This window comes from Miscanthus floridulus, chromosome 18 (assembly GCF_019320115.1).
Source record: "Miscanthus floridulus cultivar M001 chromosome 18, ASM1932011v1, whole genome shotgun sequence".
Taxonomy (NCBI): domain Eukaryota; kingdom Viridiplantae; phylum Streptophyta; class Magnoliopsida; order Poales; family Poaceae; genus Miscanthus; species Miscanthus floridulus.
Window position 1 is genome coordinate 90,067,261 of NC_089597.1, and position 17,948 is coordinate 90,085,208.

Genomic DNA, 17,948 nt, shown 5'->3' on the forward strand with positions numbered 1-17,948 from the left:
TTTTTATATGAAAATTATAGATCTCGACGAGATCTACAACTTTCTAGTTTTGAGTTTTTTCATTTGAAGTCGTTAAGATGCTAAAAAAAATTAATAACATATTTGAACTTAAGGGCATTTTCGTCTTTTTACACTTGCAGTTTGACGGCGTTAGAGCCTAAACTAACGGAAGTGGCATGGAGGAAACGAAAAAGTTGGAGTAGTGGCACTGAAGGCCGCTGAATTTTTTCAAGGGCACACAGAGGATTACGATCTTTTATAGTGGCACACAGGGAAAAGTCTATGCAATATGCTATGTCACATGTCGTGTTGCATGTTGTATTGTAGAGTACTACCTCCGTTTTCGTTTATTTGTCACCGAATTTTTACTGTAGCGATTTTGATCATATGTTTTTTTTTCTGTAAAAGATTTTTAGATACATCAAGTTTTCACATATATGATTCTTTATTGAACATACTTCATTAGTGTTATATACATTGAAGTATCTAAGATTTTTTTAGAAGAAAAAACAGATGATCAAATTTGCTACAATAAAAAAATTACTGACAAGTAAACACAAATGGAGAAAAATATATACCAGGAGTACTACTTGCTTGTGGTTGACTAATCGCTACTAACGGAAAGGGAATTATTCTTGGTACAGAACGAGTAGTCAGACTCGTCTTTCCAATCTCCTGTCCGTGGCATGGTCTCTGACGGCGAGTCGGCGTGGGAGCCCTGCACGGGTCAAATTCAACTGCCTTGGCAAGCGGGAAAAGTAAAAGATGCTGCTACCTGCCGCCGCGGTCACACCGTACCTGGCTGTGGATGGACCCGGAAAGTCTCCGAATCGCTCAGCAGACAGTGGCAAGCAGCTTGCAGACCAGTCGGTCAGATGACTCGGATTCAAATTGAATTTCCCTTTTCGGAATATACCAGGTCGTGTTTATTTCTGCAGGGAAATTAAATGGTCTCGCCAAAAATGCCTTTTCCTACGGAGCAGGGCATAGACTTTCTAGATAAAAATTAAATGAACGAATGCCTTTCTAGTAGTACGTACTGAGACCCTTTCTAGTAGTACGTACTGAGACTACTAGACTAATCCAACTGGCACAGCAAGTAACAACACAGGAATCTCTTCTCCTGAACAAGGTCAACCAGAATTCATGTATCACATGAATGCATTATTGTGTGTGGAGTGGACGCCAAGTCGCCAACAGCTGGGGCTAGGTCTTCCGATCGAGGAACAAAAGCTATCACCAGACGAATCTCTTGCCCAATTCTTTTTTGGCGCGTTAGTTTTCTCGTGAATTTGAGTGGATGAACTAGTTTTTTCATTGAGAAACCGAATTGCGGGTCAGATGTGTGTGTGTGTGTGTTTTGAATGAAGCCAGATGTGTCTGTCGTCTGTTTCAATGTTAGCATCAGGGGTAACATCATAAACTATAACTATATCAGCTATGACATGAGAAGTATACCACACCATTTTCTTGATTTCGACGTTATAGTTTTAACTTTTAAATATCCTATTTCCAAGTTGCTAGAAATTGCCAACACAGCACAGTGACAAAAGGCGCTCCCACTGGGACACGTTACGAACCTACGATCAGGACATCACCGTCGGATCCAGATCCAACGGTGGAGACCACACGAATCCGCGCACCCGCTGGCAGGCGGGCAGGGCAATAACCACAACCCATTTCCAATTCCATGTCGCATTTCTTTTCCATTTCTGTTCCTCTCTCTCTTTTCCCGTCGCCGCCCTCGCCCTCGTCCTCGCCACCACCACCACTTCCCTCCCCCACCCGCACCCGCCGAACGCCCCCCCATTCGCCTCGATTTCGCCGGCGGCGATGTACGGCAACGACAACTGGATCAACAGCTACCTCGACGCCATCCTCGATGCCGGCAAGGGCGCCGCGGCCGCTGGCGCCGGCGCCGGCGCCGCCGCCAGGGGCCGGGGCGGAGGCGGCGGGGACCGGCCCTCGCTGCCCCTCCGCGAGCGCGGCCACTTCTCCCCCGCGCGCTACTTTGTCGAGGAGGTCATCACCGGCTACGACGAGACCGACCTCTACAAGACCTGGCTCCGGGTACGTACGTGCGTGCTCCCTCGCGCGGCGGCTCCGCTCCTCCCCCGCGCGTTGGCGGAGGGAGAGCGAGCTCGCGCTCCGAATCCCTGGCTCCCTTCCTCGCTGGTGATCCGCGGGATGTGTTGATCGATCTGTGTCTGTGTGCGCGGCCGCGTGTGCACGTGGTGGTGGTGGGTGCGCGCAGGCGAACGCGATGCGGAGCCCGCAGGAGAAGAACACGCGGCTGGATAACATGACCTGGAGGATCTGGAACCTCGCCAGGAAGAAGAAGGAGGTGCGCCTTTTTGCTCTTGGTTCGTTTCTTCTCTTCTCTCCCTTCGTCGTGCTGCTTCTTATGTTCCTCAGAGGCTGTGCCCATCTCGGTTTTGATAATTCAATCCGCAAGCTGGGCTCCGGAAAGGGGAGACGTGGTTGAACTAGGATTGATCTTGGCATAGGTGCATTTTAGAGAGCATCAGGATCTATTCGATAAAATCTTTCAGTGGTGTTCATCGAGCTATGGTCCTTGTCGATAAGATTTGTAAAGGTATTGAGCAGAAGTTACACATTGATTTGGACCAGGTAGCACGCCTAGTATGTTTCTGCCTTATCTGATCGCTACTTATGATGGGGTAAAACATTGGAACAAAATGCCAAGCTTTTCAAGCTCCATATGTGTGATTGGGTATGTAAGTTAGCTATTATTATCACCTGGCCTCCAGTTCGTCACCTTCTCCCCTGTGGTTACTTCTTCAATTCATCAAAAACTGCTTGATGAAGCGCTAGAATATGAAAGAAAATTTAGCTATTCCATTACAGATGTATGGAAATACGGTAATGATCAGTATGCTGTTGATGGGTTGCACTGACCCCAGAATAGGACACGCTACACTGCAAAGCACAAAGCATCCATTCATATTAGTCTATGTTTGTTTTCAGCAGCAACAAATTGAGCATGTAAAGCAAGAATAGTGAAAATTAGCCAGAGGCATTAGGTTATCTACTAAGGTTGATGGACCAAAGCGTGTTTCACTGGTATCAATATCACCAAATCTGCACTAAATAGGCCATTCCCTTGGAAAATCTGTAATAACTGCATACTTGTTGGTCCCTCACTGCCCTGCACAGGTAAACAGTAAGCTTATCAGCACACACACTCACTCACTGTGGCTAGAGGTAGAAGAAGGGGTGAGCACGAGCACACACACAGCATAAGCACCAGCGTTGGCTAGAGCTCTGCTCTTTTGGTTTGTGGCAACTGAACTGCCTGTTTTCATTGTATAGAGGTAGAGTATATACAACTCATGTACCAACTATAAGGTACACATGAGCATGGCTGAGTACAGCCCCAACTACTCCTAGTACTTAGTAGTACAATTCCTACCTCAGCCCACTACCAAGACATGGCTGATGTATTAGCTATCAACTAATGTACCAGTGGTGGCCTATTGCCCTACTGCTACAACAACTAGGACATCAGAGAATGACCTATTGCCAAATCTGCTGCGTAGCAAACAAAGAGTGAGAGGTCAGCAGCAGATTATGTCTTACAATTCTTTCTCTAATCCTGCTGCTAACACAAAGCCTTGACCTCATCCATGCCAATCATCTTTCCTCAGCTCCATGAACCACAGGCGCCCGAGTGACTTGGTGAGGATGTCAGCAAGCTATCTACCGGTCTCGACAAACTCGATGACGATCTACCCTCCATCGACGTAGTTCCGGAGGAAGTGGAACTTAATGTCGATGTGCTTGCTCTGGTCGTGGAGGACAGGATTCTTGGCGAGGGTGATGGCAGGCTGATTGTCCACCATCAGAGCTGGTGGGTGAGCTTCCTCACCGGTCAGCTCGCCTAGTAGCCAGCGTAACCAGACAGCCTGGCATACCGCCGTGGCCACTGCGACGTACTCCGCCTCGCACGTCAACAGCGCCACAATCTTCTGCTTCAGCGATTGCCAGGCGATGGGGGCTGCTCCAAGGAAGACAAGCACATCAGAGGTGCTCTGTCGCCCGTCGATGTCGCCCACCATGTCTGTGTCGCTGAAACCAGTGAGCTCCGGCTCACCTTCCTTTGCCTTGGGGGTGCCTCACGGAAGACCGTGAGCCGCAGCCCACCCTTGCCGCCACTCTTGGGGAAGATGATCGCTTGATCGAGTGTCCCCTTTGACGTAGCGCAGCAACCTTTTCATCGCTGTCCAGTGATCCTCGCGCGGTTCCTCCATGAACCGACTAACATACCCGACCACGAACGTGATGTCCGGCCGAGTATGCGTGAGGTAGTGCAGCCCGCCGACAATGCTCCGGTAGCGCGTCGCGTCCACCTTCGCCGCCATGCTGTGCTTGGACAGCTTCAGCCACTCCTCCATTGGAGTTGCGCACGGCTTGCACTCCGTCATGCCGCTGCGCTCCAGCAGCTTCTCCACATAGGCGCGCTGGCCCAGGGAGATGTGCTCCTTCCCCTGCCTCACCTCAATGCCGAGGTAGTAGGAGAGCGCGCCGAGATCGCTCATTTTGAAACGAGCAGCCATCTCGCGCTTGAAGACGTCAATGTCCTTCGCCCGTGCTCCAGTGACGATCAAGTCGTCCACATACACGTCGCCGACGAGCTCCTCCTTCCCCCGTCGCCGCGTGTACAACGCGTGCTCTGTGGCGCAGCGAGTGAACCCAAGCTCGCCCAAGGTGGCGTCGAGCTTGGCGTTCCACGCCCGAGGGTCCTGCCGCAGCCCGTAGAGCGCCTTGCGCAACTTGAGCACCTTGTGCTCAGCGCCCTTGACGGCGAAGCCCGGAGCTTGCTTGACGAAGACCGTCTCCGCGAGCTCGCCGTTGAGGAACGCAGACTTGACGTCGAGGTGGTGGACGCGCCAATCCTTCGCTGCTGCCATGGCCTACAGCATGCAAATGGACTCCATTCGCGCCACCGGAGCAAAGACTTCCTTGAAGTCGATGCCCTCACACTGCACGAAGCCACGGGCGACGAGCCAAGCCTTGTACTTGACATTGGCGCCGTGCTCGTCCCGCTTCACCTTGTAGACCCACTTCAACCCGATCGGCCTGCAGCCCACCGGTGGATCCACCAGCTCCCATGTCCCATTGTCCTCGATCGCCCTCATCTCCTCCAACATCGCCTGGCGCCAATTGGCGTCGTGTTCAGCCACTGTGAACGTCGGCGGCTCCTCTGCGCTAACAAGTAGTAGTTCTGGGTCATCCAGAAGCCGGCTAGCCAGCCCAGGAGCTCCCCCTTCGCCGACAAGGTTGTCCACCCGCTTGAGTCGGACCTCCTCGCCGTCATGGAAAGCATCCACGAACTCGTCGATGTCGGTGGGTGGTGATGCGAACTCCAGTGGGGGTGTCCCCTGTGCTGCCGCCGCAGGGGACTGTGGTGGAGGTGAATGCGCTGCTGCTGATGGAGACTGCTCTCCAGCAGCAGCCTGTTCTCCAGCAGCAGCCTGCTCTCCAGCGCCATCATCTCCTCCTTGGATCACCAAGTGCTTGACAAGCAAATGTGCTGCTGACACCAGCAGCTTCCCCGGCGCCTTGATCCTCCCAATCCCAAGCAACCATCTCGTCGAACACTACATCCCTAGAGACCATCACCTTGCCTCCCTTGGGATCATAGAGCCGATAGGCCTTGCTGCTCTCCTCATAGCCCAACAACACCATGGGCGTGCTTCTGTCCTCCAGCTTGTCGAGGTGGGGCTTTGTGTTCTTGACATGGCCAACGTAGCCAAATGTCCTGAGGAAGGACGGACACATTCGGCTTGCGTCCATGCCAAGCCTCGAACGGCGTCTTGCCCTTCAGGGCCTTGGTGGGCGCGCGGTTGAGGATGAACTACCGTCCGTGGTCACCGCCTCTCCCCTAGAACTCCGCCGGCATCTTCTTAGCCTTCATCATCGAACTCGCCATGTCGACCACTCTCTGGTTGCGCCTCTCCACCACGCCATTCTGCTGTGGCGTGTACGGCGCGGTGTGGTGGCGCACCACACCTTGATCCGCGCAGTAGGCTGCAAACTCTACAGAGGTGAATTCGCCGCCGCGATCAGTCTGCAGCACGCGCAGCTTCTTGCCGCTCTCCGCCTCCGCGCGCGCCTTGAACTTCTTGACCACTTTCGTCGCCTTAGTCTTGCTGGTCAGAAGCTGCAGCTACATGAACCGGCTGCAGTCATCCACCAGCAAGATGAAGTACTTGCGCCCACCATGCGTCGCTGGCGTGATCGGCCCGCAGAGGTCACCATGGACTAGCTCGAGGGCCTCTGCCGCGCGGTACTTTGCCGTCTTCGGGAATGGCAACCTTCTTTGCTTCCCGGCCAAGCAGCTGTCACACAGCTCGCCTGCGTGCTCGATGTGAGGCAGCCCCCAGACCATCTTTTCCAGCTTGCCGAGGGCGTCGAAGCTGAGATGGCCATAGCGGGCGTGCCATAGCCACGGCTCCTCCGTGTGCTGCGCAGCCAAGCAGATGGGCTTCTCCACCTTCAAGTCGAGTAGGTACAACCGGTTCCGGGACCTCTTCACCTTGGCAAGAAGTCGCTGCTCCTGGTCTCTGATCCTAAGGACGCCGTCCTTGATCAGCACCTCGCTGCCACGCTCATCCAGCTGGTCAATGCTGATGATGCTGAACGCAGCTGCAGGATGTAATATACATCCGTTAGCGTACGGTGCTCGCCGTTCTGGCACCTGAAGATGATGGTGCCGCACCCTCGGATCGCCACCCTTGAGCCGTCACCGAACTTCATCGTGCTGGTGATGTTGCCGTCGAGCTCGGAGAAGGCTGCCTTGGAGCCCGTCATGTGGTTGCTGGCGCCGGAGTCCAGGTACCACCGCTGCTCCTGCTCGCCGCCCACACGTCCGAGGTGGACTTGGGCGCGCGGTTCGTCGAGGTTGACAGCCTTTAGAGCCTTCCCGTTCTCCTCCACCGCCATCACCTCTCCCTTCTCCTTGGCCTCAACGTTGTGCAGTGCACAGAACGTCGCCATCAGGAGAGTGGCCTCATCATCATCATCAGCCTGCACCAAATGAGCCTCAGCCTTCTTCTCCTGCTTGCGATTTGGGCACTCCTTTGCCCAATGACCTGTCTTTCCGCAGCGCCAACAGGCGATGGGGTCGACCTTCTTTTTCTTCTTCTCCGAAGAAGCCTTGCTGCGGCGCTTGCCATCGCCACCGCGGCTGGAGGAGGCTTCCTCGGACGTCTTCTCCTTCATCCGGGCAGCCCACTCCTCTATCAGCAGCAGCTTGCCGCTGTCCGTCGTTGCTGTGGCCTGCTCCATGCGCTCGTCCACCGTCCGCAGACGGCCTGTCACATCCTCAATGGTGAGGGTGGACAGGTCCAGTATCGTCTCTATGGAGAGAGCGATCTGGATGTACTTCACCGGCACGGAGTGGAGGTACTTAGAGATCGCCTCTTCTTCGTCAATTGTGACATCGTGGCTCCCCAGCTTGCTGATAAGCGATTGTAGGCGGAGGGAGAAGTCCTCCACCGACTCACAATCCTTGAACTTGAGGTTGGCGTACTCCTGCTTCAACAGCTGGGCCGTCGCCTTCTTTGCGCAATCAGAGCCGACGCGCATCGCTGCAATGGCCTCCCATGCTTCCTTAGCAGACTTCTTCGCCCCCAACAGCTCCCGGTACTCCGCAGGCACAGCAGCGAGGATGGCCTCCAGCGCTGACATGTCATCTTCTTCTACGTCGGTGCCCTTGTCGATGACGTTCCAGAGCTGTCGGGCTCTGAGCTTGACCTTCATGGTCACCGCCCACTCGCTATAGTTGGTGCGAGTTAGCTGTGGCCAAGTAGTGCCGCTGACCTCCCGCACCGTGCGCACGATGACCTCCTGTCGTGGCTGGGTAGCCCCAGTAGCACTGCCGCCTCCCGCAGCTCCACTGCTGTCGCCTGTCTCCGAGCCAGGTGCCATCGCCTACGATTAGTCCGGCGATGCATGCGAACCTGTACGGCTCCGATGCCACTTGTTGGTTCCCTCACTGCCCTGCACAGGTAAGCAGTAAGCTTACCAGCACACACACTCACTCACTATGGCTAGAGGTAGAAGAAGGGGTGAGCATATGCACACACACAGCACAAGCACCAGCGTTGGCCAGAGCTCTGCTTTTTTGGTTTGTGGCAACTGAACTGTCTGTTTTCACTGCATAGAGGTAGAGTATATACAACTCATGTACCAACTATAAGGTACACATGAGCATGGTTGAGTACAGCCCCAACTACTCCTAGTACTAGCAGTACAATTCCTACCTCAGCCCACTATCAAGACATGGCTGATGTATTAGCTACCAACTAATGTACCAGTGGTGGCCTATTGCTCTACTGCTACAGCAACTAGGACAACAGAGAATGACCTATTGCCAAATCTGCTGTGCAGCAAACAAAGAGTGAGAGGTCAGCAACAGATTATGTCTTACAATACTCATGTCAGTTAATAGAGTCCAGGCACATGTTCTCCATTGTATTCTGGAAAAGGACATTTTTTTTCCTAATAGTCTAATAGATAACTATGAAGTGTGCTGGACATCATGTTGGTAGGAGTGTCAGGTTCACTCAGGTTGTTTCTGTGCGTTGCAACCTCAAAAACCAAGAAGTCTTATATATCAATATAGTATTTGTCTGTTTTACACACAAATTCTAATATTCCATTTTCTCTGATCAATTCCAACAATTTTTACTTGTTTTATTTCTGCCCCTTCAGTCCATTCACCATTTAATGCAGACTAAGCGACTGAGGTGTGCCTCATGTGGTCGAAAAAGACTGAAGATTTAAATCTGTATAGTAGACTAAGAATTTCTCACACGTCTCAACCAGAAAACACACACCCACACACACACGGAATATTCTCATTCTTATTGTCTATTCCAAGTTGCCAATTTGTACCCGCTACCCAGAAAGTGTATTTGAGAGTTTCGCTTTGAACCAGTAAGAACAAGCTGAAGTAGAATTTTGAACCAGTAAGAACATTTATACAAAACAACTTTGTGTACACCTTGTTTCAAGATCTTCATTGCAAGTTTTGATTTTACTGTGATGAAGATTTGGTATAGTAAAAATTGGCTATGTAGCATCCGGAGCACATTATCAATGTAATTGAAATATTTTGGTACATTTTAATTCGTCTCAAAGATCCATGTCAGTATTTTTACCACAAGTTAACATCTACTAGACTTTCTTCGATTTTGCACACTATGAAGATCAACAGGTCCTAAGAACCTAAACTTCCAAGATTTGCCCTTCTACTCTTCAGTCTTCACCTAACCTGAACCTCCAAACTGCGGGTGTTTTACCTGGTAGAAGGTGGAAACAATGTAATACAAATTTGTCCTATTGGGCAGCAATCAGTGCCTGTGCTGTTATTCAATTGTACACATCTAGGAGGATAGCATCAATCAATCTTTACCCTTTAGCAAGGTACTTCATCACCATGTCACTGGAGCTCCTCCCACCTGATGCTTGCTCTTGCCTTATTCTGTTTGCCATCATACTTACCTGTTACAAAAGAGTATTCAGGATAGTTGCAGGGGTAAAATGGTGATCCCAAACAACGAATGTTCTTTTAGTTGTTGTTGTGATTGTATTAGAATGTAACAAGTCTATATTGTGGTATTTGTCTAAAGTGTCCAGCATGCTACATAGCCATCCTCCTCACAAAAAAAGAAAAAAAAAGAAGAAAAAGCCTTTGGCCAATGGGGAAAGATTGCCCAGTATTGCACTAAGAATAAGCTCTTAGACAAACCGACAGAGAAAATCCCCGAACCCTGGCTTCACCTATAGGGCATTAGGGCCGCACTGTAACCTCGGCCAACCACGACCTTCTGGGATGGTGACCACTGCAAGTATCCCCTGGTAGGAGGGCCCAAATCAACCGCTAGTGTCACAGGTTGGTGCCCTACTGAATATTTATTGGGTTGCCAGCGAGGGTATTTTTTTGGTGCCACGAGGATTTGAGCCCTAGCCAGGGTCTCCCTCAACCACGGAGCTTACCACTACACTACATGAGTGTTGGCCTTTTATGAATCTTCAATTCCTCTTGGTAACCTGCAGTATGGATATCAAGGGCCTAGATGACTCTGGGCTCATGGGCTGCTTGTGATATATAGATACAAGATAAATGTTAGTTTTTCAATGCTTCTATCCACTGGCTCGATGACAACTTTCTTAAGCACTATGCAAAGCAAGTGGAATCAGGGGCAGGGAGACCTCAGTTGGGTTTGGCAACATGGATGATCATCCAATGTGCATGGCCTTTTATGTTCACAGACCTTTTGTCTATTTAGGCATATATGTGTGAAGATATGATTAATGACATTATAGAATGTGTAGAATATCATGTGGAAGTGAAAATGTGGGATTTAAGTGGAAGTGAATAGATCAAGAGATGTAGGATTCTTTTTTGACGGAAGATGAGGGATCTAATTTTTTATTGTTTAAAGAGGTGGCATACTGGCATGTAGATCCTCTAAGACCACAAAATTAGTTTCATACAAGCAAACTATTTTTTCTACAAGTGCACTGTCATTGGCTATTTGTTTGACTTATTAAAGTTTGTTTTTTCTAACATACTGCTTTGCTCTCTTCACTTCAGTAGAAATTATTTTCTTTGTGTAAAGGTTGTATGCACATAAACCATGCTATGAAAAGTTACTTATGAGTGGCCCTATGACATTCGCTGTTTGATGTGTTGTTACTTTTTTTTTTGTTGAAGTTTGATGTGTTGTTACTTGTTAGTGCAGTGGCATGTTCATATGCCTAGCGGTCCTTCTCTAAGTAGTCATAAAAAAGGAATCGATTGTTCAGTTCAACGAAACTCATTGAATTAGTTTAACATGCATGCTAAATAAAATGGGCCTCTTGGGTTTACAGTCCCTATTTTTACTTGTACTTCAAATGTTCCAACAGCTCTCACTAGTTCACAACTCACAAGATATATTGACATTATAATGTATTTCTTTGTGCATTTAATGTTTGATTTCTAATCTGATAATGTTGTTATCAAAAGTGATTTTGTTGTTCAGTTTATTTTCACATTTCCGCTTTTATCTTGTTATGTGATAATTACATGTTAGGTTACATTTGAACTTCTATCTCTTCCATTTAATATAGTTTTTCTTTGTTATGTAAATTTCAATATTCAGTTTGAGAAAGAGGAAGCCAACCGCTTGTCCAAACGCCGTCTAGAGACTGAGAAGCCACGGAATGATGCTACTGCAGAAATGTCTGAAGATCTATTTGAAGGAGTGAAGGGAGAAGATGCTGGTGATCCATCTGTTGCCTACGGTGACAGCACACATGGGAACACACCTAGGATCAGTTCATTTGACAAGCTATACATAGTGTTAATCAGGTACATAATAGTTTATTTAACAGCTTCTACTGTATATTTTTTTGATACTTTTATGTAAATGCTACAGATTGATTAATCTGCATGTAACTAATTCATCATGCGGCAATATGCTATTCATATCTGTTGCAAAATGATTTACATTAAATTGAAAAGTCATAAGGAAATTAACTTCCGCAGATTTAGCCTGAACACTGCATACTGTTCATACTATTCTTAGAATCGGTGGTTTCACAAGTTGCCCATATAATCCAATTTAAATATGATGTAATCCTTTGGCTTGCTGGTATTTGTGTTGAAATATATTTGCCATTGAATTTGTGTTATGATGTATTATACTGTAGTCTTCATGGCCTGATACGTGGAGAGAATATGGAGCTTGGCCGTGATTCAGATACTGGTGGCCAGGTAATGGTATCGTCGGTGCATTTATTTAAAGAATCAAGTATAACTGCAATTCTTTCTTCAGAATAAAAAGGACGTACCCAGTGCAGAGAGCTCCCGCTCTGTGCGGGGTCAAACTTTATCCTGTAGTTAACGGAGCAGCTATATATTCCATTTGATGTTTTCGAAGATATTCACTAAAAAGATACTAATATCATACAAGGACATGATTTCACTTTCATCCACTGTGCTGTTTCATAGGTGAAATATGTCGTGGAACTTGCTAAAGCATTAAGTTCATGTCCTGGAGTTTACCGGGTTGATCTATTGACAAGACAAATCTTAGCCCCAAATTTCGATCGTGGCTATGGTGAACCAGATGAGATGCTGGCTTCGACAAGTTTCAAGAGCTTTAAATGCGAACGAGGAGAGAACAGTGGTGCACATATCATCAGAATACCATTTGGCCCCAAAGACAAGCATCTAGCTAAAGAAAATATCTGGCCTTTCATTCAAGAATTTGTTGATGGTGCGCTAGGTCATATTGTGCGCATGTCAAAAACTATAGGCGAAGAAACTGGCAGTGTGTGTCCAGTGTGGCCTGCTGTGATTCATGGCCATTATGCCAGTGCAGGAGTTGCTGCTGCTCTACTATCTGGAGCACTTAATGTTCCCATGGTGTTTACCGGGCATTTTCTTGGGAAAGATAAGCTGGAAGGGCTTCTCAAGCAAGGGAGACAGACAAGAGAACAAATAAACGTGACATACAAAATAATGCGCCGAATTGAGGCAGAGGAGTTGTCTCTTGATGCATCTGAAATAGTTATCGCAAGCACAAGGCAAGAAATAGAAGAACAATGGAACTTGTATGATGGTTTTGAAGTCATGCTTGCGAGGAAGCTCCGTGCGTTAGTCAAGCGTGGTGCCAACTGTTATGGTCGTTATATGCCTCGTATGGTTGTAAGTAAACTATTCCTCTGATTCTGTAAACAATTACTCACTAGTTGCATTTTTGTCATATTTTATAGGTGGGCAATTAGCCTTATGCATTCTTGCTGTCATTATCTATAATATAGAGGTTTTAAATGCTCTAGTTCTCTATTACTTGCTCTGCAGATAATTCCTCCAGGAGTTGAATTCGGCCAATTGATTCATGATTTTGATATCTATGGAGACGAAGATAACCCATCTCCAGCCTCTGAGGATCCATCTATTTGGTTTGAGGTTGTGAAATTATTTTAAGATGCCTACATGCAAGATTTTACTTTTTATTTGACTTGATACAGCAACTTGTTTATTCCTGTTAATCCTGTGTTTTTTTTTAAAGTTCATGTGCTGATGGTATGTATGTGATGACAGATAATGCGGTTCTTCACAAATCCTAGGAAACCTATGATTCTGGCTATTGCCCGTCCATATGCTGAAAAGAATATTGCAACGCTTGTGAAGGCATTTGGTGAATGCCATCCGTTGAGGGAACTTGCTAACCTTGTAAGATAACACTGAGAACCTGACATTTTAGTGTTTTGGGTATATTGTGTTCCGATATCATAATTGTATTGAATCTGTTAGTAATATGGAATTTTGATACCTTTTCCTTGGTACCTCTTGATTTTGCATTCCAGACATTGATAATGGGCAACCGTGAGGCTATTTCCAAAATGAACAAAATAAGTGCAGCTGTTTTGACATCGGTGCTTACATTGATTGATGAATATGATTTATATGGTCAAGTGGCATACCCAAAGCATCACAAGCACTCTGAAGTTCCTGATATTTATCGTTTAGCAGCAAGAACAAAGGTATAATGTTTTTAGACAAAAAAAATGGTGGTGCCATATTTTCCCCCTTTTGAATGCCAAGAATTGAAGCACTTATCTTTAATATATATCTGCTTTGATTTTCTTCCAATAAGCATTCGTGGTATATCCAAGTGAAATACAGTAGCCATTTTCTTATTTTAAGTATTCACTGATACAACTTTTCTTGTACATATGTATGCCAGGGCGCTTTTGTAAATGTTGCTTACTTTGAACAATTTGGTGTCACCTTGATAGAGGTCAGAACTATTGAAATCAGAAATTCATTTATGTATCTCAACATTTCCATGCCCTTACTACCTATCTGTTCTTTTTGTGAGCAGGCTGCCATGCACGGGTTGCCTGTTATTGCAACAAAACATGGGGCTCCTGTTGAAATTCATCAGGTTCATGAGTCACATTGTACCATTTATTGAATTAATAGCGTAATGACTTACAGCTGTAATAGATTGGATCCTTTCTGGTGGATGTTGATGTAGGTTCTGGAAAATGGTCTCCTTGTTGATCCCCATGATCAGCATGCAATTGCAGATGCCCTCTATAAGATGCTTTCTGAAAAGCAGTTTTGGTCAAGATGTCGAGATAATGGATTGAAAAATATACACCAATTTTCTTGGCCTGAACATTGCAAGAATTACTTGTCAAGGATATTAACTCTGGGTCCAAGACATCCTGCTTTCGCATGCAAAGAAGACCAGAAGGTGCCTGTGAAGTGCAGGAAGCATATATTTGTTATTGCTGTAGACTCCGTTAACAAGGAAGATTTAATTCAGATTATCAGAAATTCTGTTGAGGCTACACGCACTGGAACTATGTCAGGTTCTACAGGTTTCGTGTTGTCGACTTCACTGACAATAGCAGAGCTACAGTCTGTAATAGTACGCACAGGCATGCTCCCTACTGACTTTGATGCCTTTATATGCAATAGTGGGAGTGATATATATTATCCATCACAGTCTAGTGATGTGCCAAGCAATTCCCGTGTTACATTTGCATTGGACCATAACTACCGATCACATATCGAGTATCGTTGGGGAGGAGAAGGTTTAAGGAAGTACTTAGTTAAGTGGGCTTCTGCAGTAGTAGAAAGAAGGGGGAGAACTGAAAAGCAAATCATCTTTGAAGATTCAGAACACATCTTCAACATATTGTCCTTGCATTTAGAGTGGTTAATCCAAATCATGTAAGCTTCTTTCCAGATCTTCTAACATTTGGTTGAAATTTTGCCCACTCATTATTTGGACCACTTTATTACAGTTTAAGTGTGCAACTTTTTATTTGACTTCGTTTATATATTGTAGTTGCCTCCTTTGAAGGAGCTGCAAAAGTTGATGAGAATCCAGTCACTGCGTTGTCATGCTCTATATAACCATGGCGCCACCAGGCTATCTGTAATTCCAATTCATGCATCGCGATCTCAGGCTCTAAGGTCTGGTGCTTGATTCTCTTCATTCGTCTATTAATTAACTCTTCCTTTTTAAAGGAAAATCATTTATCTTTTATGTTGCAAATTAGTTGCAGTATCATAGGGTGTGGAGCATTTAAAAAAACTGTTTTCAAGATGTGGAATTTTCTTTTCCTTAAATTTATGAGAAAAGTAGCTTAATACCATTATAAAAAGGTATCAATTAAATATTACATCTACTGTGATGTCTGTGACGACCATGTTTCAAGTACACATTGGATTCTATTTATCAACTTGTCCATGGTGATGGCACTGAGCAATATTTCCCTTCGTGTTGGCCGTTGGATGATTTATTCCAATCATAAACTGTTTCAACAGAAGACTAGACTAGCGGGAGTGAGAAACTTGATATTTACACTGGTTACGAGTTACGACCCCTTTTTTGTTTGCCTCTTCTCCTTCTCTCTGTTTCTTTTCCTCCCTTTTGTACAGTTGGCATGTGTGTTGGGGGTTCGATGTTATTCTTTGATTTGCTCTTTGTTACTTCTTATAGTGACCGGCAGTTCTCCTTCCGGTTCCAGAAAAAGCAGTGGGAGTGAGAAGCTGGACCCTATTGCTTTGTTTGGTACCAGCTGATTACCTGTCACCAGGATTAAAAACTTAAAAAAAAACTTAAAATTAGTGAAGCTGGATGTAGCTCTCTCCTTATTGGTCTCCTAACTGCTCTGTAATTGGTCTGGAATTGGGTGGTTACCAGAATATAACAGGGAAACTATAAGTCTATAACTTGGTCAAAACGGGTGAGGATCAGGTGTAAATAGGTGTTAATGCAGGCTGCGAACCAGTTTTGAGTTCATATGGGGGATTTGTATCCTTGCCTAAACCAGTTTAACTATAAGCCACATGATCAGGTTGGTTATGAACCTGGAATGTGTAAGAAATCCTATAATAATATTTTTTGCATACAGAACTCTGGTGCTTCTGGCTGCAGTGAGAGTTTAAGTCGCTAATGCATGGGGTGTTTTATTTCCTATAAAAAATGAGTTTTTTTTTTGTATTTTTTACCTTTCAAATAGTTTTGTGCAGCCCTAAAACCCTAACAGCGTAAGGAGTTCTGCAATAGATAATACTGCCACCATCACTAAAAATGTACACTGGTCTGGTCTGGGATCTGTACTTTTGATTATTGTCTTTGGGAAACATTTTATGTATTTATTTCCATATCTACCTTGCAGCAAACATGTGTGCAAACCTACTAACAAAATTTTCTATTATAGGTATTTGTCTATTTGCTGGGGCATAGAGTTGCTAGATGCTGTGGTCATTGTTGGTGAAACTGGTGATTCTGATTACGAGGAACTGTTTGGAGGTCTTCACAAGACAGGTCATCCTTAAGGGTGGATTCAACACTCCTGCGAATAGGATCCATACGGTCAGAAGGTACCCTTTACAGGATGTTGTTGCTCTTGATAGCTCAAATATCATTGCAATTGAGGGATTCAGCACTGGTGACATCAGGTCTGCTATGCAACAACAGCTTGGTATACCCACACAATGACACCAAGTGCAATCTATTTTGTTATTAATAGAAAGAAAGAAAGAAATGAATAACACTGAATATACGATACAAACACTTCGTTTCCATTCTATTGGAAATGTCCGATTTTGCCTGCCAGTCCATTTAATGTATGTGTGTGGTCCCTGCATGGGTTATGAATGACATTCCCTTGGATCCCCGCACTGGAAATTTTGGAGCGAAGAGCATGTTAATGGATACATCCAGCTGTACAGACGAAACAAATTTGTTCAAATGTTGATAGTGAAAACTGAAAACATTTTGTGGAAGCATTTTCAGCAAACAAGCTTCCAATATACAAAGCTCATACTTTTTCCATCACATTCAAAGTGGAGCTTATGATTACAGTGCAACCCTCTAACTCTTTCATTCTAGGAGGGGTGCCTTATATATTGTGTAAATACTGTCACATAAGTTAGCACCATACATCTTGTTTTCTTGAATTAATATGCCTAAGTGTTTACTCTCTTTCTATATGTTTTTTCCAACAGCCTGTCTTGTGGTTACATCATTAATACCTTTATCCATCTGCATGCTCTAGTGGTTATGAAATTATTGTAGCAACTGTGGTGCTCCCAACTATGACTTCATCATGCATGTACAGCCTTACATTATCTGCTTAAACATCATTAGTTGCTGTGACTTGCACTCAAAGCAGCTTCTAAGTTTGGTGTAGTAGTTGCAACAATTACACCACGCCCATCCGCTCTCCTACCATTTGCTCCCGGATGATCACGTTTTTACTTTTGCCATTTGTTTGACCTGATTTGGTCTTCTTTTGCTTGTTCTTGTAAACCCATAGAACCGTTTGCTTTCTTCTTTCCCCCTCTCTGTGTTGAAGAGTTTGATCTTGATGCTAACCAATACCGGTTACACACACAAGAAAAAAAAAACAGCTGGAGAGCAGTTGGACCGATTGGTTATCAGTTTGTGGTTGGCCATCTGTATCAGGAACGACTGTGATACGGCTGCTTTTCTTGAACACATACATGGAATGATAATATCAGAGTCAGTCGTGATAGCTCATGGTGTATGTACATTTATTAGGTGGCTCTCCCAGATGGAGGAAACGTTCGCCAAATAAGGCCCTGTTCATTTCGTTGAAATTTGGTTGCTGCTGGTGCTGATTTCTTATGAGAGGAAAATACTGTTCGTTGGCATTGAAAAGTACTGTGGAAGAACATGACGAAAATGAGTTGCGCGTCAACACTCGGTTATTAACTACTTGCCATTCCTGTTCACAGCCAACAGTGGAACAGAACAAGTGCCAAGGCCGCGCATGCCCGCGCAAAACTACGGAAACGTAGTCTTCAATACAAATACTCAAGTACTCAACCAGCGGCGGATCCAAAGGGGGGGCTGGAGGGGCTCCAGCCCCCC

At 45.9% G+C, this 17,948-nt stretch overlaps 1 pseudogene; it reads left to right on the forward strand.

Moving 5' to 3' along the window:
• Positions 1 to 1,727: 1,727 nt before the first annotated feature.
• Positions 1,728 to 16,838, forward strand: LOC136519538 (probable sucrose-phosphate synthase 3; annotated as a pseudogene).
• Positions 16,839 to 17,948: the final 1,110 nt, after the last annotated feature.